Source organism: Pleurodeles waltl, chromosome 4_2, assembly GCF_031143425.1.
Source record: "Pleurodeles waltl isolate 20211129_DDA chromosome 4_2, aPleWal1.hap1.20221129, whole genome shotgun sequence".
NCBI classification, from domain to species: Eukaryota; Metazoa; Chordata; class Amphibia; order Caudata; family Salamandridae; genus Pleurodeles; species Pleurodeles waltl.
The window spans coordinates 1,012,513,949-1,012,534,284 of record NC_090443.1 but is presented as its reverse complement, the minus strand read 5'-3'; the positions used below and the strand labels follow the sequence as shown (position 1 = coordinate 1,012,534,284).

Here is a 20,336-nt window from a genome sequence, read left to right as displayed (position 1 = left end):
TACTACTCGAGGCCCACTTTCCATCAGCGAGCAGGAAGAAAGATGTAAGAAAGGATTGTGCCTGTATTGTGGTACTGCTGGTCACATGCTTCGTACCTGCCCCTTCGTCCTCTAAGGCCGTCAGGAAACACCACTTCCCGTCCTCTGAAAGAAGGGAGGGGGCGGGATCATCTGCTATACCTTCCATCAGTTCATTCAAGGACAATGCCACAACTTTGTTTATGTTACCAGTGACTTTACAGTTACCTGATGGTCGTGAAGAAAGAACAATGGCTTTACTTGATTGTGGTGCTAGTGGCATATATATGGATAAGACTTGGGCCACAACACAACAAATACCAACACGACCCAAAGAAGTCCCGGAACAAGTTCACACAGTGGATGGATCCCTAATATCCTCTGGTCCAGTCGATACTACCACCCTGACACTAGGTTTACAATTTGGGAACCACCAAGAACACATCTCATTTGACCTAATATCATCCCCCCATCATACTATCGTTTTAGGAATTCCGTGGTTCATAAGACATAACCCTTATGTAAATTGGGAAACCCGGACTATTTTCTTATTTTCACAGTTTTGTCATGGAAACTGCTTTGCTTCAGACACATACTGGTCACCCAAGAGGTTGATGCCTATTGAAATTACTACCGGATGTTCCATCAATACAGTCCAAGGAGTCCCCGATCACTATCTAGAATTTCAAGATGTATTCCAAAAATCATCCATACCTGTGTTACCCCCACATCGAGATTACGATTGTGCTATTCCCTTGGAACCTGGGGCGATCGTTACTTTTGGGAGAATGTATTCACTCACGGAACCTGAAAGGGAAGTTCTCAAGGAGTATCTGTAAGAAAACTTGCATAGCGGTCTGATTGTACCATCATCCTCTCCGGCAGGGGCTCTTCTCTTTTTTGTACCCAAGAAGACGAAGGATCTTCGTCCCTGTCTGCATTTTCGAGGTTTAAATAAGATAACTATAAAAGACCGTTGTCCTAGACCCTCATCAAGGATATTCTAGAGGCAGTCAGAGGGGCTCAACGATTTACCAAACTAGATCTTCATGGAGCCTATCACCTTTTGCGTATTAAAGAAGGAGACGAGTGGAAGACTGCTTTCCGAACCCCATTTGGTCATTATGAGTACAGAGTTATGCCTTTTGGTCTCACTAACGCCCCCTCAATTTTACCCCCTCAAGATTTATGGACTCTGTCTTTTCTGATCTCTTGAACCATACGGTCGTCATCTATTTAGACGATATCCTTATTTACTCTAGACGTCATGAACTTCATTCTACTCACATGAAACAGGTCCTCCAAAGACTCAAGGAACATCAACTGTCCTGTAAACCAGAAAAATATGAGTTTGACAAGACCGAAGTCAAATATTAGGGTTATCACCTTAGTCCCACTGGAATAGCTATGGACCAGGAAAAGGTACAAGCCATCCTAGACTGGCCTTCCCCTTTCTCCATTAAGGAAACACAATGTTTGTCTAGGACTGGCTAATTTTTATCGACAGTTTATTTTTGACTTTGCAGAACAAACCAGCCACATAACTCAAATATTAAAGAAGGAGAATTTAAATAAAGGCTTTGTCTGGACAAGGGCGGCTGAAACAGCTTTTCAGAGTCTAAAAAAGGCCTTCACTCAAGCACCGATATTGAGATACCCCGATACCAACAAACAATTTATTGTTGTTACTGATGCTTCTGAAAGAGCCATCGGAGATGCCTTACTCCAACAACAAGAAGATGACGGTCTTGAACATCCTGTTTTCTATTTGTCCCATGTACTCTCTGGTCAGAACAACATTACTCAGTACTTGAAAGGGAGTTATTAGCCCTGAAAACAGCCTGCCTAGAGTGGAGACAGTTTCTTATGGGTTCCAAAGAGCCCTTTGAGGTGAGAACAGACCATCGTAACCTACAGTGTGTACGTAATTTTCTATGCCAGAACCGTCGTCAGACTCGTTGGGCCTTTTTCTTCAGTCAGTATGACTTTTATGCCACCTATATTCCTGGATCCCAAAACATACTGGCCGATGCTCTGTCTCGCCGTTATTCAGATTGTACTCCTACCCCATCACAATACCTACTTGAGCTCAGTAAAATCATCGGTGTAGCTCAATCTTTCCTAGATGAGGTACAACTGGAATATTCCAGCCAGCCTGATCAAGTGTTAAAGAACCTAAACCCCCTAATACGCAAACAGAAGGGGTATTATTATTATAAGAACCTGTTGTTCCTCCCTACTAACGGAGTAAGAGAAAAGGCGCTACAAATGTGCCATGATTCTCCGGTTGCTGGTCATAGAGGCATCAAGGCCACGCAGGAACTGCTCTCGCGGTCTTTCTGGTGGCTGTGAGAAGGTAGCCTCTTTCTAGCCTTGTTACCCCCACTTTTGGCCTGTTTGTGAGTGTATGTCAGAGTGTTTGTCACTGTTTTCACTGTCTCACTGGGATCCTGATAGCCAGGCCTCAGTGCTCATAGTGAAAACACTATGTTTTCAGTATGTTTGTTATGTGTCACTGGGATCCTGCTGGTCAGGACCCCAGTGCTCATAAGTTTGTGGCCTATATGTATGCGTCACTGGGACCCTGTCACACAGGGCCCCAGTGCTCATAGGTGTGCATGTATATGTTCCCTGTGTGGTGCCTAACTGTCTCACTGAGGCTCTGCTAACCAGAGCCTCAGTGGTTATGCTCTCTCATTACTTTCAAATTGTCACTGACAGGCTAGTGACCATTTTTACCAATTTACATTGGCTTACTGGAACACCCTTATAATTCCCTAGTATATGGTACTGAGGTACCCAGGGTATTGGGGTTCCAGGAGATCCCTATGGGCTGCAGCATTTCTTTTGCCACCCATAGGGAGCTCTGACAATTCTTACACAGGCCTGCCACTGCAGCCTGAGTGAAATAACGTCCACGTTATTTCACAGCCATTTTACACTGCACTTAAGTAACTTATAAGTCACCTATATGTCTAACCTTTACCTGGTAAAGGTTAGGTGCAAAGTTACTTAGTGTGAGGGCACCCTGGCACTAGCCAAGGTGCCCCCACATTGTTCAGAGCCAATTCCCTGAACTTTGTGAGTGCGGGGACACCATTACACGCGTGCACTACATATAGGTCACTACCTATATGTAGCTTCACCATGGTAACTCCGAATATGGCCATGTAACATGTCTATGATCATGGAATTGCCCCCTCTATGCCATCCTGGCATTGTTGGTACAATTCCATGATCCCAGTGGTCTGTAGCACAGACCCTGGTACTGCCAAACTGCCCTTCCTGGGGTTTCACTGCAGCTGCTGCTGCTGCCAACCCCTCAGACAGGCAGCTGCCCTCCTGGGGTCCAGCCAGGCCTGGCCCAGGATGGCAGAACAAAGAACTTCCTCTGAGAGAGGGTGTGACACCCTCTCCCTTTGGAAAATGGTGTGAAGGCAGGGGAGGAGTAGCCTCCCCCAGCCTCTGGAAATGCTTTGTTGGGCACAGAGGTGCCCAATTCTGCATAAGCCAGTCTACACCGGTTCAGGGACCCCTTAGCCCCTGCTCTGGCGTGAAACTGGACAAAGGAAAGGGGAGTGACCACTCCCCTGACCTGCACCTCCCCTGGGAGGTGTCCAGAGCTCCTCCAGTGTGCTCCAGACCTCTGCCATCTTGGAAACAGAGGTGCTGCTGGCACACTGGACTGCTCTGAGTGGCCAGTGCCACCAGGTGACGTCAGAGACTCCTTGTGATAGGCTCCTTCAGGTGTTAGTAGCCTTTCCTCTCTCCTAGGTAGCCAAACCCTCTTTTCTGGCTATTTAGGGTCTCTGTCTCTGGGGAAACTTTAGATAACGAATGCATGAGCTCAGCCGAGTTCCTCTGCATCTCCCTCTTCACCTTCTGATAAGGAATCGACCGCTGACCGCGCTGGAAGCCTGCAAACCTGCAACATAGTAGCAAAGACGACTACTGCAACTCTGTAACGCTGATCCTGCCGCCTTCTCGACTGTTTTCCTGCTTGTGCATGCTGTGGGGGTAGTCTGCCTCCTCTCTGCACCAGAAGATCCGAAGAAATCTCCCGTGGGTCGAAGGAATCTTCCCCCTGCAACCGCAGGCACCAAAAAGCTGCATCTCCGGTCCCTTGGGTCTCCTCTCAGCACGACGAGCGAGGTCCCTCGAATCCAGCGACACCGTCCAAGTGACCCCCACAGTCCAGTGACTCTTCAGCCCAAGTTTGGTGGAGGTAAGTCCTTGCCTCACCTCGCTGGGCTGCATTGCTGGGAACCGCGACTTTGCAAGCTTCTCCGGCCCCTGTGCACTTCCGGCGGAAATCCTGTGTGCACAGCCAAGCCTGGGTCCACGGCACTCTAACCTGCATTGCACGACTTTCTAAGTTGGTCTCCGGCGACGTGGGACTCCTTTGTGCAACTTCGGCGAGCACCGTTTCACGCATCCTCGTAGTGCCTGTTTCTGGCACTTCTCCGGGTGCTACCTGCTTCAGTGAGGGCTCTTTGTCTTGCTCGACGTCCCCTCTCTCTGCAGGTCCAATTGGCGACCTTCTGGTCCCTCCTGGGCCCCAGCAGCGTCCAAAAACGCCAAACGCACGATTTGCGTGTAGCAAGGCTTGTTGGCGTCCATCCGGCGGGAAAACACTTCTGCACGACTCTCCAAGGCGTGGGGGATCCATCCTCCAAAGGGGAAGTCTCTAGCCCTTGTCGTTCCTGCAGTATTCACAGTTCTTCAGCCTAGTAAGAGCTTCTTTGCACCAACCGCTGGCATTTCTTGGGCATCTGCCCATCTCCGAGCTGCTTGTGACTTTTGGACTTGGTCCCCTTGTTCCACAGGTACCTTCAGACAGGAATCCATCGTTGTTGCATTGCTGATTTGTGTTTTCCTTGCATTCTCCCTCTAACACGACTATTTTGTCCTTAGGGGAACTTTGGTGCACTTTGCACTCACTTTTCAGGGTCTTGGGGAGGGTTATTTGTCTAACTCTCACTATTTTCTAATAGTCCCAGCGACCCTCTACAAGGTCACATAGGTTTGGGGTCCATTCGTGGTTCACATTCCACTTTTGGAGTATATGGTTTGTGTTGCCCCTATCCCTATGTTTCCCCATTGCATCCTATTGTAACTATACATTGTTTGCACTGTTTTCTAAGACTATACTGCATATTTTTGCTATTGTGTATATATATCTTGTGTATATTTCCTATCCTCTCACTGAGGGTACACTCTAAGATACTTTGGCATATTGTCATAAAAATAAAGTACCTTTATTTTTAGTATAACTGTGTATTGTGTTTTCTTATGATATTGTGCATATGACACTAAGTGGTACTGTAGTAGCTTCACACGTCTCCTAGTTCAGCCTAAGCTGCTCTGCTAAGCTACCATTATCTATCAGCCTAAGCTGCTAGACACCCTATACACTAATAAGGGATAACTGGGCCTGGTGCAAGGTGCAAGTACCCCTTGGTACTCACTACAAGCCAGTCCAGCCTCCTACATTGGTTGTGCAGTGGTGGGATAAGTGCTTTGAGACTACTTACCACTCTTGTCATTGTACTTTTCATAAGAGAAAAATATACAAAACAAGGTCAGTGTATATACACATAGCCAAAAAGTTTTGCATTTCCTCTTTTCACTCTTTTCTAAGTGCTGAAAAGTACTTCTAAACTTTCAAAAAGTTCTTAAAAGTTTAAAAAGTTTTTTTCTGTCTTTCCAAAAAGTTCTGAAAACTTTTTTCTCTTTTGCTATCACTTTAACTCTCTCTAAAAAATGTCTGGCACAGGAAAAAATGTTGAACTGTCCAAACTTGCATATGATCACCTTAGCTGGAAAGGAGCAAGGAGTCTCTGCATAGAGAGAGGTTTGAGTGTAGGGAAGAATCCTTCCTTAGAACTGTTAATTAATATGCTTAGAGTACAGGATAAGGCCATAAGTGCCCAATCTGTAGAAAAAGTAGCTAATGGTTCTCAATCTGATCCAGGGACTCCCCCAGGAAAAGGTTCAGGAAAGAAACTTCTCAGCCTGCCCATTACTAGACAGTCTAGCATAGTTGGTACAGAGGTTGAATCACATCATACTGATGATGTGCTCTCACATTATGCTGGTAGCCAAGCTGTTAGGGTGCCCCTTGTAAGGGACAGGTCTCCTTCTGTTCATTCCCATCATACCTCTGTATCTAGAAATGTCCCTCCCACCCACCCTGATGACAGATTGTTAGAAAGGGAGCTCAATAGATTGAGAGTGGAACAAACCAGACTGAAGCTCAAGAAGCAACAGCTGGATTTGGATAGACAGTCTTTAGAAATAGAGAGGGAAAGACAGAAGTTGGGTTTAGATACCCATGGTGGCAGCATCAGTATTCCCCATAGTCATCCTGCAAAAGAGCATGATTCCAGGAATCTGCACAAGATAGTTCCCCCTTATAAGGAGGGGGATGACATTAACAAGTGGTTTGCTGCACTTGAGAGGGCCTGTGCTGTACAGGATGTCCCTCAAAAGCAGTGGGCTGCTATCCTATGGCTATCATTTAGTGGAAAAGGTAGGGATAGGCTCCTTACAGTGAAAGAAAATGATGCCAATAATTTTACAGTTCTTAAGAATGCACTCCTGGATGGTTATGGCTTAACCACTGAACAGTACAGGATAAAGTTCAGAGAGACCAAAAAGGAGTCTTCACAAGACTGGGTTGATTTCATTGACCATTCAGTGAAGGCCTTGGAGGGGTGGTTACATGGCAGTAAAGTTACTGATTATGAAAGCCTGTATAACACAATCCTGAGAGAGCATATACTTAATAATTGTGTGTCTGATTTGTTGCACCAGTACCTGGTAGACTCTGATCTGACCTCTCCCCAAGAATTGGGAAAGAAGGCAGACAAATGGGTCAGAACAAGGGTGAACAGAAAAGTTCATACAGGGGGTGACAAAGATGGCAATAAGAAGAAAGATGGTGAAAAATCTCAAGATAAGCATGGGGATAAGGGTAAAACCAAAGATCCCACTTCAAATCTTAAACACTCTTCAGAGGGTGGGGATAAAACAAATTCTTCCTCTTCTTCCCAACATGCACACATTAAAAAGCCTTGGTGCTTTGTGTGTAAAAACAGAGGCCATAGGCCAGGGGATAAGTCCTGTCCAGGTAAACCCCCTGAGCCTACCACCACTAATACATCAAGCTCTAGTGCCCCTAGCAGTAGTGGTACTAGTGGTGGGACTGCTGGCAACAGTCAAGCAAAGGGTGTAGTTGGGTTCACTTATGGGTCCATAGTGGAAACTGATGTAATCAGTCCCAAGACAGTTTCTGTCACACCTAGTGGCATTGGCCTTGCCACACTGGCTGCTTGTCCCCTTACAATGGATAAGTACAGGCAGACAGTTTCAATAAATGGTGTTGAGGCCTTGGCCTACAGGGACACAGGTGCCAGTTTCACTTTGGTGACTGAAAACCTAGTGCCTCCTGAACAACACATCATTGGACAACAGTATAAGATTATTGATGTCCATAACTCCACTAAGTTTCTTCCCTTAGCTATAATTCAGTTTAGTTGGGGTGGAGTTACTGGCCCTAAGCAGGTGGTGGTATCACCTAGCTTACCTGTAGACTGTCTCTTAGGTAATGACCTAGAGGCCTCAGGTTGGGCTGATGTAGAGTTTTATGCCCATGCAGCCATGCTGGGCATCCCTGAGGAATTGTTCCCTCTCATTTCAAATGAAATGAAAAAGCAAAGGAGAGAAGGCCTGAAAACTCAGGATCCCTCTCCATCAACAGGTAAAAAGGGTATCACAGTATCCCCTAACCACCCTACCATTCAGGATACTATTCCTGTGGTGGGAGAAACCTCTCCTGGGGTGGCACCTGTTCCAAGGGAATCATCAGCTGGAAAAGCTGGACTCCCTGAGGTGGAAGTACCTCTCTGTGGGATAACTAACATTGGTGAGAAAAACAGCACCATTTTAGTTAACATGGAGCATCCCTCCAACCCTCCCAGAGAAACTTTAGTGCAGAAACCCTGCACTACCTCACAACACTTAGGACAGCATCCCTGCCCTAGTGTGGAGCTCATAGGACAGCATCCCTGCCCTGCTCCAACTCAAGAGAAACAGCATCCCTGTTCTCTCTTCCAGCCAAATGGACAAAGTTTTTGCCCAGCTATGGCTTTACTGAGACAGCATCCCTGTCTGGCATTTCCATCATTACAAATAGGTTCAGTGGATAATTCCCACTGCTCTAAACTAAAACTTACTGATAGAAACTCTGAAAATACATCTTCACATTGTTGGTTAGCTAAAAAACTTCAAACAGGGTGGTTTACATCCCCACAGGGAAGTAACCATATAGTGGATGATAAAGGGAGTAACCAGTCTATTGCAGAGCTACTCTCTACTTATCACCACTTAGACAATAAAGTCTCAACTGGCCAAGGTTAGCCTTATTATCCTTCGTTTGGGGGGGGGTTGTGTGAGAAGGTAGCCTCTTTCTAGCCTTGTTACCCCCACTTTTGGCCTGTTTGTGAGTGTATGTCAGAGTGTTTGTCACTGTTTTCACTGTCTCACTGGGATCCTGATAGCCAGGCCTCAGTGCTCATAGTGAAAACACTATGTTTTCAGTATGTTTGTTATGTGTCACTGGGATCCTGCTGGTCAGGACCCCAGTGCTCATAAGTTTGTGGCCTATATGTATGCGTCACTGGGACCCTGTCACACAGGGCCCCAGTGCTCATAGGTGTGCATGTATATGTTCCCTGTGTGGTGCCTAACTGTCTCACTGAGGCTCTGCTAACCAGAGCCTCAGTGGTTATGCTCTCTCATTACTTTCAAATTGTCACTGACAGGCTAGTGACCATTTTTACCAATTTACATTGGCTTACTGGAACACCCTTATAATTCCCTAGTATATGGTACTGAGGTACCCAGGGTATTGGGGTTCCAGGAGATCCCTATGGGCTGCAGCATTTCTTTTGCCACCCATAGGGAGCTCTGACAATTCTTACACAGGCCTGCCACTGCAGCCTGAGTGAAATAACGTCCACGTTATTTCACAGCCATTTTACACTGCACTTAAGTAACTTATAAGTCACCTATATGTCTAACCTTTACCTGGTAAAGGTTAGGTGCAAAGTTACTTAGTGTGAGGGCACCCTGGCACTAGCCAAGGTGCCCCCACATTGTTCAGAGCCAATTCCCTGAACTTTGTGAGTGCGGGGACACCATTACACGCGTGCACTACATATAGGTCACTACCTATATGTAGCTTCACCATGGTAACTCCGAATATGGCCATGTAACATGTCTATGATCATGGAATTGCCCCCTCTATGCCATCCTGGCATTGTTGGTACAATTCCATGATCCCAGTGGTCTGTAGCACAGACCCTGGTACTGCCAAACTGCCCTTCCTGGGGTTTCACTGCAGCTGCTGCTGCTGCCAACCCCTCAGACAGGCAGCTGCCCTCCTGGGGTCCAGCCAGGCCTGGCCCAGGATGGCAGAACAAAGAACTTCCTCTGAGAGAGGGTGTGACACCCTCTCCCTTTGGAAAATGGTGTGAAGGCAGGGGAGGAGTAGCCTCCCCCAGCCTCTGGAAATGCTTTGTTGGGCACAGAGGTGCCCAATTCTGCATAAGCCAGTCTACACCGGTTCAGGGACCCCTTAGCCCCTGCTCTGGCGTGAAACTGGACAAAGGAAAGGGGAGTGACCACTCCCCTGACCTGCACCTCCCCTGGGAGGTGTCCAGAGCTCCTCCAGTGTGCTCCAGACCTCTGCCATCTTGGAAACAGAGGTGCTGCTGGCACACTGGACTGCTCTGAGTGGCCAGTGCCACCAGGTGACGTCAGAGACTCCTTGTGATAGGCTCCTTCAGGTGTTAGTAGCCTTTCCTCTCTCCTAGGTAGCCAAACCCTCTTTTCTGGCTATTTAGGGTCTCTGTCTCTGGGGAAACTTTAGATAACGAATGCATGAGCTCAGCCGAGTTCCTCTGCATCTCCCTCTTCACCTTCTGATAAGGAATCGACCGCTGACCGCGCTGGAAGCCTGCAAACCTGCAACATAGTAGCAAAGACGACTACTGCAACTCTGTAACGCTGATCCTGCCGCCTTCTCGACTGTTTTCCTGCTTGTGCATGCTGTGGGGGTAGTCTGCCTCCTCTCTGCACCAGAAGATCCGAAGAAATCTCCCGTGGGTCGAAGGAATCTTCCCCCTGCAACCGCAGGCACCAAAAAGCTGCATCTCCGGTCCCTTGGGTCTCCTCTCAGCACGACGAGCGAGGTCCCTCGAATCCAGCGACACCGTCCAAGTGACCCCCACAGTCCAGTGACTCTTCAGCCCAAGTTTGGTGGAGGTAAGTCCTTGCCTCACCTCGCTGGGCTGCATTGCTGGGAACCGCGACTTTGCAAGCTTCTCCGGCCCCTGTGCACTTCCGGCGGAAATCCTGTGTGCACAGCCAAGCCTGGGTCCACGGCACTCTAACCTGCATTGCACGACTTTCTAAGTTGGTCTCCGGCGACGTGGGACTCCTTTGTGCAACTTCGGCGAGCACCGTTTCACGCATCCTCGTAGTGCCTGTTTCTGGCACTTCTCCGGGTGCTACCTGCTTCAGTGAGGGCTCTTTGTCTTGCTCGACGTCCCCTCTCTCTGCAGGTCCAATTGGCGACCTTCTGGTCCCTCCTGGGCCCCAGCAGCGTCCAAAAACGCCAAACGCACGATTTGCGTGTAGCAAGGCTTGTTGGCGTCCATCCGGCGGGAAAACACTTCTGCACGACTCTCCAAGGCGTGGGGGATCCATCCTCCAAAGGGGAAGTCTCTAGCCCTTGTCGTTCCTGCAGTATTCACAGTTCTTCAGCCTAGTAAGAGCTTCTTTGCACCAACCGCTGGCATTTCTTGGGCATCTGCCCATCTCCGAGCTGCTTGTGACTTTTGGACTTGGTCCCCTTGTTCCACAGGTACCTTCAGACAGGAATCCATCGTTGTTGCATTGCTGATTTGTGTTTTCCTTGCATTCTCCCTCTAACACGACTATTTTGTCCTTAGGGGAACTTTGGTGCACTTTGCACTCACTTTTCAGGGTCTTGGGGAGGGTTATTTGTCTAACTCTCACTATTTTCTAATAGTCCCAGCGACCCTCTACAAGGTCACATAGGTTTGGGGTCCATTCGTGGTTCACATTCCACTTTTGGAGTATATGGTTTGTGTTGCCCCTATCCCTATGTTTCCCCATTGCATCCTATTGTAACTATACATTGTTTGCACTGTTTTCTAAGACTATACTGCATATTTTTGCTATTGTGTATATATATCTTGTGTATATTTCCTATCCTCTCACTGAGGGTACACTCTAAGATACTTTGGCATATTGTCATAAAAATAAAGTACCTTTATTTTTAGTATAACTGTGTATTGTGTTTTCTTATGATATTGTGCATATGACACTAAGTGGTACTGTAGTAGCTTCACACGTCTCCTAGTTCAGCCTAAGCTGCTCTGCTAAGCTACCATTATCTATCAGCCTAAGCTGCTAGACACCCTATACACTAATAAGGGATAACTGGGCCTGGTGCAAGGTGCAAGTACCCCTTGGTACTCACTACAAGCCAGTCCAGCCTCCTACAGTGGCCTACCTGGAAATTGGATGTCGAAAGATACTTTCAGGCTTGTCCCATATGTGCCCAAGTAAAAATACCCCGTACCAGACCTGCGGGATTTCTACAACCCTTACCTGTTCCACCGGCTCCCTGGCACACCATTTCTACTGATTTCATGAGTTCACTACCTCCATCAGCAGGAAACGGGGTTATCATGGTCACAATAGATTCATTTACAAAGATGGATCACTTCACTGCCCTGAAAAAATTACCTACCTCTCAAGAACTAAGTCAGATATTTATCCATCATATTTTCCATCTCCATGGACTCCCACACAGCATTGTATCTGACAGGGGACCTCAGTACATCTCCCGGTTTTGGAAACATTTCTGTAGGATACTGAATATCAATATAGCACTATCGTCTGGTTTCCATCCCCAAACCAATGGACAGACCGAGCGTCTCAACCAAGGATTGGAGCAGTACCTTCGCTGCTTTTGTAATTCTACCCAGAGCAACTGGAACACTTACCTCCCTATCGCTGAATTCTCTTACAATAACACTGTCCATAGTGCCTCCAAGGTCACCCCCTTTTTCTGTTCTTATGGCTATCATCCTACCTCTTTTCCTACTACTCCTCAGTCTACCTCTTCTCTTCCTGTAGTCACTTCATTTTCCAGACGACTTTTACAGATCCATAGATTGATTCGATCTAACTTGCTGAACACTAAGAGATACAAGAAGAGAATAGCAGATAAGAAGCGTAGGGATGCTCCAGTATATCACCTCCAGGATAAAGTCTGGCTTTCTTCAAAATGTTTGCCTTTGCGCCTTTCTCAGAATAAGTTCACACCTCGTTACTTAGTTCCTTTCCGTATTCTTCAGCTGATTAATCCTGTCACTGTCCGTCTTCACTTGCCTCGTACCTGGAGGATTCATCCGGTCTTTCATGTTTCCCAGCTCAAACCCTATGTACCTGATCCTTACTCTCGACAGTTTCCTTGTCCTACTCCTTTGTTAGTGAATGAAGTACCAGAATATGAGGTACAAGAAATTTGTGACTCTCGTATCTTTCACAAACGTCTTCAGTATCTGATTCATTGGAAGGGTTACCCTCTTAGTGAATGCTCTTGGGAAGATGCATCTTCTGTTCACGCCCCTCTTCTGATTCGTCATTTTCACTGCTTGTTTCCGCACAAAACTGGACCTTCGGGGAGGGGACCTACTGTCGCGCCGCCACATGCGGCACGAGCCGAACATTCAACATGGGTAGTGGCATGCGGTCTGAAGATGCGTCGCGCCCCCAGCCTGCTGTGTACATTACGAGGCCCCAAATTGGGAATGGGGCCTCGTTATTTCTGAGCGTGACACGCTTCCAGGCAGGTCTGACCTCCCCCACTCACCTGTTCTTCTTCTCTTCTTCTTTTCCTGTCTTTCATTGTGCCTTCCTTCATGTTTTCTCCCTTTTCCCATATTACCCCTCTCTTCCCAGCATGCATTTGTTCCCTGCTCTCTATGGCTCCTAGTCCCTATCTAAGATGGTGTCCTTGTACTTCCTGTTGGTCGCTTCCTGTTTGTTGGTATTTAAGGGCTGTGATTCTTTCTCTCCTTGCGCTGCAACACTTTCTGTTTGGATGGTGTCTTCGCTCCTGCTTCCTCGTATTCGATACTGGCTAACGTCTGTTCCAGTGTTTTTCCTGTACTTTTGCTCTTGTATTTACCTATTAATTTGCTCCATTTTCAGGAACCTTTCCTTTTTAGAGGTTTTTTCCCCTTTCAGGGTTTTTTTCCCTCTGGCACTACTTCTGAAGGACACGGCCTGCTCTTGACGTTTCCATTGCCTGCAGCACCGTGGCTACCAGAAAGAGTCGCCCCTACCTGGGCCAAGGCTGAACATTCAGGAACAATATCCTCGCCACTCGTTCTGCGCACTCCAGGTTAAAGCAGCGAGTAAGTCGTGACAAGAAATCCTGCATGCACAGCTGAGCCTAGGTCCCCAGCACTCTGTCCTGTGATGCTCAGCTCCCTGAGTTCATCTCCGGTGTCGTGGGACCTCCTTTTGCAGTGTTTAGATGACCGCTGCGTTCAGACTTCTTGAACCCATGTTCAAGGACTTTTGCGGGTTGTACCTTCTTGTCCGTGGACTCTGTACGTTGCTGAGGGCCCCCTCTGTCTCCTCTCCCAAGTGGCGACATCCTGGTCGTTCCTGGGCCCGGGCAACACCCTTTTTTCTCTAACTGCAACTCTTTCAGCTAGCACCGCTTGTTTGTGGTATTTTGCCAAGGGAACAAGTCTGCATCCTCCAGCACGCTGTGCGACATCTTCTGCATGAAGGAGAAGATCCTACCACCTTTTGTTGTTGCAGAATCTTCAGCTTCTTCCACCCAGAGGCAGCCATTTTTCACCTTCATCTGGGGTTTAGTGGGCTCCTGGCCCCCCCTGGACACTTTCGAGACTCTTGGACTTGGTCCCCTTCCGTTGCAGCTCCTCAGGTCCAGGAATCCATCTTCAGTGCTTTGCAGTCTGTTGTGGTCTTTGCAAAATCCTTTATCACTACTTTAGTTTGTTTCTGGAGAAATAGTAGTACTTTACTCCTACTTTCCAGGGTCTTGGGTGCGGTACCTTGGACACCCTTAGTGTTTTCTTACACTCCCAGCGACCCTCTACACACTACACTAGCCTAGGGGTCCATTCATGGTTCGCATTCCACTTTCTTAGTGTATGGTTTGTGTTGCTACTAGGCCTATTGCATCCTACTGTATTCTACAGTGTTTGCACTACTTTCTGACTGTGTTACTTACCTGATTTGGTTTTCTGTGTATATTTTGTGTATTTTACTTACCTCCTGAAGGAGTATATCCTCTGAGATATTATTGCCACATTGTCACTAAAACAAAGTACCTTTAATTTTAGTAACTCTGAGTACTGTCTTTCTTATGATATAGTGCTATATGATATAAGTGGTATAGTAGGAGCTTTGCATGTCTCCTAGTTCAGCCTAAGCTGATCTGCTAAAGCTACCACTACCAGCCTAAGCTGCTAGAACACGACTACAATCTACTAATAAGGGATAACTGGACCTGGCACAAGGTGTAAGTACCATTGGTACCCACTACAATCCAGGCCAGCCTCCCACGGCACTCCTCTTAATCAAAATGTTTTTGGCTCTTTGCTAACGAGTCCATGTGAGCCAAGATCCAGAAACGACCCTCCATGACACCCAACAGGAGTTTTGTGCTACAGCAACTACTGTCCTAAATGCCCGTGCTGCTCTTCGTGCTACAGCAACAACCATCAAAGACACTCTCCCTGCTCCTTGTGACCTACTCCACCAGGAATAGAACTATTTGCTCTGGAGTTTAGAAAGTAACATTTTCATTGGAACAAACCTGGTCCCTGTATCCAGAACACGCTCCATCGCTGTTGGCCTGAACTTCTCTCTTTCACCTAGTCTCACATGACGAGATAACCATAAGTGGCACTGTGTGCTTTTAGGCACTATATTCACCTGAAATCTATGAAATTACATATATCCAGTTCTAATAATTACATTTTTGTTGTTTTGGTGTCAAATAATTTATTGAAATCTAGTCTGTTTTTTCTAAGTAGGTGTGGGATTTTCCTTGTGTTGTCTTATCCCTTTATGCACAAATACTTTACACATTGCTTGTAATCTAAGCCTGACTGCTCTTGTGCTAAGCTACTTGAGGGTTAAGCACAGGTTAATTTTGTGAATGTTTGTGGTTCACCCTGACAAAGACTGTGGTTGTTGCTTGAGTTGAGTTTCACCCCCACAGCCAACATTCCCATTTCTCACACCACTTCTCTGAACTGTCCATCTGTGAGCTTCATCCTCCTGACAAGATGCACCTGCTTCCCTCGGCCTCTCTGTTGTTTATCCCAAGCTGTCCCTGTAGCACTTTACTTTTCTGACACCTGTCATTTGCATCTCTTCCTGTCTCTCTCAGCTATCTCTTTCTCATCGGTCTCTTCCTTTATCGCAGGTCTCACACCGTCATCTCCTCTCACCAGGGTTCCCTCTCGCTGACTCTCGTCTGGCTCTTTGTCACCTGTCTACGGGGCAGATTTAAGAGCCGCATGCGCCACATTAGCGCCCCCTTTACCATCATTTTGTTTACGATAAGGCGGAGCTAAGGTGGCCTTTTCCCCGCGCCATATTTACAAACTGGCGCAATGCATGCATTGCACCACTTTGTAACCCCTTGTGCCACATTATACCTGCGCCAGGCATAATGTATGCAAGTGGGGTGTTCCCCGGTTAGGGGGCCAAAAAAATGGTGTCATGAAATCTAAAAGATCTATTTCTTCCATTTATAACGGCATTTTTAATGGCTGCACAGAGCAGGCGTTAAAAGGAGGCACACCACTGTTTTCAGTGGGACTCAATGTGCTTTGCAGGTTTAGTGTCAACATTTTTGACACTAATCCTGCAAAGCGCCAAACTAACGTCAAAATGTTTGACTCTAGTTCTCTAACTACTGCCATGGTGCGCTGTATGTTAAATAAGGTGCACACATGGTGGCGTTAGGGGGCGCTAAGGGGCGCAAGAAAAGTGGCGCTACATTGAATGCATTGGATACAGCGCCACGTTTCTTAAATCAGGCACTATGTGTCTGTCACCTGTCGCTCTCACCTGTCTCATTCCCTTTCACACCTGTCTATATCCCTCTCACACCGGTCACCTGTCTCTGACTCTCTTTAATCCCCCCGTCTCCCTCACACACACTCACAGCTGTCTTGTCTCACAAGATATCACGTGTCTCTCTGTAGCGCCTCCTTACTGCTCAACATTTAGTTATTTTCCTCTCATGGTCTTTCCCTTCACCCCCTCTCTATCCCACCCCCTCTTTCTTGTATGTCATCTCTCCTCACGTTTTTAGGGTCACAGAGACGCTTTTCACTGTCGTCTGCTCCACTTTCAACACTAAATATTTGTTTTTTCAAGTATGTTGCTTTCTTTTCAGCCCAGGGGTCGCAAGCACAGTGCTGGGGGCACAGGAGGGAAGCTAGGGGTCGCAGCTGCAACCCCTGGAGACCCCCCAATGACAGCCCATCCTCTCTGCACACAACAGATCCGGACAGAGCGGCCTGGAGGTGTTAGGGAGCCATGAAGTGTGTGTGACAAGTTTAACTCCACAGAGAACAAAGCCTGTCAACAGCCTGAAATGATATTGTCCAGTTGCTGTCTATGGGCTTTCTGGTGTCAAAAACAGAAAGAGCCAAAGGTCTGTCTGAAGCAAGGAGAAGAGAGAGGCCAAGAGGGGTTTTAAAGAGACATATGAACACCCACTAGTGCTGAGACAGGCCCTCTGGAGGGGTGGAAACACCTCTGTGAAGTTTACACTCCTGTTTGTTTTGTGGCTCTTTGTAAAATGGGTAATGAAAGACTGAAGAGTGGCGCATCGGAGAGACCAGCGAATTAAAAACAGTTTAACAGAAAAAAGGCTCATTTTTTGTAAGAAAATTAAGCAGGGATGCTCCATAAAGGCTGCTATAGGCAGAGAGAGAATCATCATCGAGTCCGTTTATTTTGTAAATATAGACATAGAAAGGCTAATTAGACCCTAAAAAAATACAAAATAGGGGTACATCTGTGCAATACCATTATCATGGAAAAACTCCCAAAAAGACAGTGCAGTTTAGTTTCCGTAGTGTAGTGGTTATCACGTTCGCCTCACACGCGAAAGGTCCCCGGTTCGAAACCGGGCGGAAACACTTTTAAAACTCTATCCTAACTTCTTCTCCATTATTAATATATGTGACGAATGATACTTCTGCGCTACAATTTTAATGGATATCACTCATGTATTCAAATAAAAAAGATAAGCCACGCAAAGATGATGTAAACTTTGCAAAATATATTAGCTCGCTTTTAATTATTACTGGACTGAAAAATTAAAAATAATAGAAAAACGAAGATATGAATGACAGAAAGTCGCAATACGCTCATTTACAACTGTATATATATTTGTATATATAATAATAATTTTCATGTCTAGTCAGGTATGTTACATAAATAAAATCGTAACAGGTTCTACCGAGATTTGAACTCGGATCGCTGGATTCAAAGTCCAGAGTGCTAACCATTACACCATAGAACCTTCCGTGGAATGCCAAAAGTTTTATTTAGTAGTGAAATGAGAGTATCCTGCAGTGTGCACTTCTTGTAAAAGTCCTGATGTTTTTCAGATTTCAGGTTTCCGTCTGGCAGTGTGTACGGCCGATACCCCCTGAGTTGTCGAGGATCACAGGTGCTGCACATGTCACAAAGGACACCACCTGCCCATCTCTCTGCACAGTGCGCTGGGAGCCGACACTAAAAACTTCTGGGTTGTGGGTGGGAAGAGAGACTCCCTCGGTCTCCAGGACTGATCATCAACTGAGTGTGAACACGGTTGGGAATAGAACTTGTCCAAGTCTGCAGGGCGGAGCAAAACGTGTCAGTTGTAAATTATAACACAATCTGAGCTGTGGACCGCCTCAGAAGAGGGGGAGGTTTTGTTCTGGGCCCCCCCTCACGCTTGTCTTGTTTTCATTCAGTTCGTTACTGAGAATTTGTGTGATTGGGGCAAATCATTTCACCCACTCAAAGGGCAGCTGTACAACGTACACGGGGTGCTCGGGGAGTGTGTAAAATATTTCAGCATCAGACACCTTTCCACACAGCCGTGTACTTTGACAACAAATCATGCAGTATGTAAATCAATGTACACGATGATTGCTGCATAAAACAGTGAGGGTTACAATGTGTAGGAGTCACTTCCTTCATAGCTCACTGTGCTATATTACAGGAATTATTAATTAATATTCATGTATACTGAGTGATGAGATTGCATAGAAATTGGAATAACGTAGGGCAAATAATGCACGCATTTGAAATGTGCCCACGAGAAGTGTTTGCCAATGTACACGAAATGTAATACTAATGCTATATTAAAAATGAAATATTGAGCAGATGTTTTACAAATGTATTAATACATCACATTTTGAGTTATATATTAAGTGTTAGCTTTATTAATTGAAAGCTTTAACTTAGCGGAGGTCTTGGCCTAGTCGCCCGGCCTCATGTTGAACTGCATTTTTTAACGCGTTTAATAAACTGTTTGCTTGAAGGGATTAAACTGTATTTTTCCACTGGATGAAGTAATGTGCTTGTGACTACATTCTTCTCATGAGAACTGCTTGCTAGAAAATGTTGTTCCTGTCTTTCGCTACATATTAGAATTATCATGTGCTAGACGGACTTTCTCAGGAGACAACTATAGAGACACTGACTGTGGTACGAAATGCAACAATATTGTTACCTGACGAGCCGGATGATGAGGACATCGCAAGCTGGACCAATCCTTGACATGTGAACTGTGAAATACTAGAAATCACTAATTGAATGTTTTAACTTTATTGGACAAAGTGCTAACATGCGATCCCTTGACCAATAGGGTTTTGGGAGATAGTTTTACAGGCTTTGATATATCCGCACTGCACAGAGGAGAGACAGGTTCTTTTGCCCCATTCCTCGCTAGCCGAAAGGACAGTACTGTATTTTTGCGTCTTGAAAAGAGACTTTGCTTAACTTTAATGCTAAAGACTTTGCCCTTTCTGAACTTTGCCTGATGCCTTGCTGACCGAGCTGATGTCCTGACGACGAAGACTGACTCTGCTTGCTGATCCATACTGAGGATAGGTAATATCTTAGAATGTCGACTGTATTGTCTATTTGCTTTTCTTTCTAGGTACCAACCGCTATATTTTGACAGAGCCATAGCTAGATGTTTTTCTAAATTTGTGTTGACTAAATTGTTTTGCATGGATCCCAACATGCTGATGCTAATCTGATGTTAGTTGAGGAGTTCACTAATGAGACCTGCTACATGAATTAATAATTAAAGTCTTTACCTTGCTGAAACTAGATGTAGAAGATAACCGTTGCACAGATATTCTTATTATTAATTTGCACTGTGATATCGGAGTGTGTAGTAGTGCAAGCTTTGATTAGATTGAGGTTTTTCCGCAGTCGGATCGCCAGTCTTGTTGCTGTATGTTTATCATTTGATTCTGAGATTAATTTACGTGACACTAGCATTGTTAATATAGGGAAATAAACATTCTAACATTTAACCAAAGGTGTGGTTATTCATGACTGAAAGGTCATGGTGCGTCAATTACTGACTCCTATTGATTACTAATATTATTGATCATTGATGGTAAATGTCTATTGATTATTGATTTGTGATGGGATTGGGCATGTACGGTGGGAACATCTCAATCGTTGGTCAAAAAAGTTCATTGACCTCGTCGCGTCTCCTTGTAAGTTTACTTATTAAGGTTCAGCCGTGCTATCAGTGCTAGTGCCATGAAAGAGCTGACAACAATAGCCAGGCCATTCGGGTCATCATTCACACTGCTGTCAAGAAACCAGGTAACGTGTTATAAAAACACGGCTGAGTGATTTGAGCTAAAAAAAAAGTGTTTGCTCCTTAACTGCATTTTTCAGTCCCCCTTGGGGTGGGATTACATACATTGCACCAATGGTAATGCAGTGTTGAATCAACACTTCTGCATTTCTGGGATGCATATGTTACACTTGTACTGATGCAGTTTTGTGATGATATTTGAAGCACATCAACGTGCTAAATAAAAAGACATTTGCGCTGACCAACCAGGATAAAGGCGTTAAATGACGGGGCCCAAATGCTGTAGCATCAGTGCAATGTATATAATGTAGCG

General features: G+C 46.0%; 2 non-coding genes across 2 annotated transcripts; one reads left to right on the top strand and one right to left on the bottom strand.

The window, feature by feature from the left end:
- The first annotated feature begins 17,251 nt into the window (after positions 1 to 17,251).
- Positions 17,252 to 17,324, top strand: TRNAV-CAC (transfer RNA valine (anticodon CAC)). The gene has a single exon. It is a non-coding gene; the product is annotated as a tRNA-Val (tRNA).
- Positions 17,325 to 17,638: 314 nt separating this feature from the next.
- On the bottom strand, positions 17,639 to 17,710 carry TRNAQ-UUG (transfer RNA glutamine (anticodon UUG)). The gene has a single exon. It is a non-coding gene; the product is annotated as a tRNA-Gln (tRNA).
- Between the last annotated feature and the right edge of the window lie 2,626 nt (positions 17,711 to 20,336).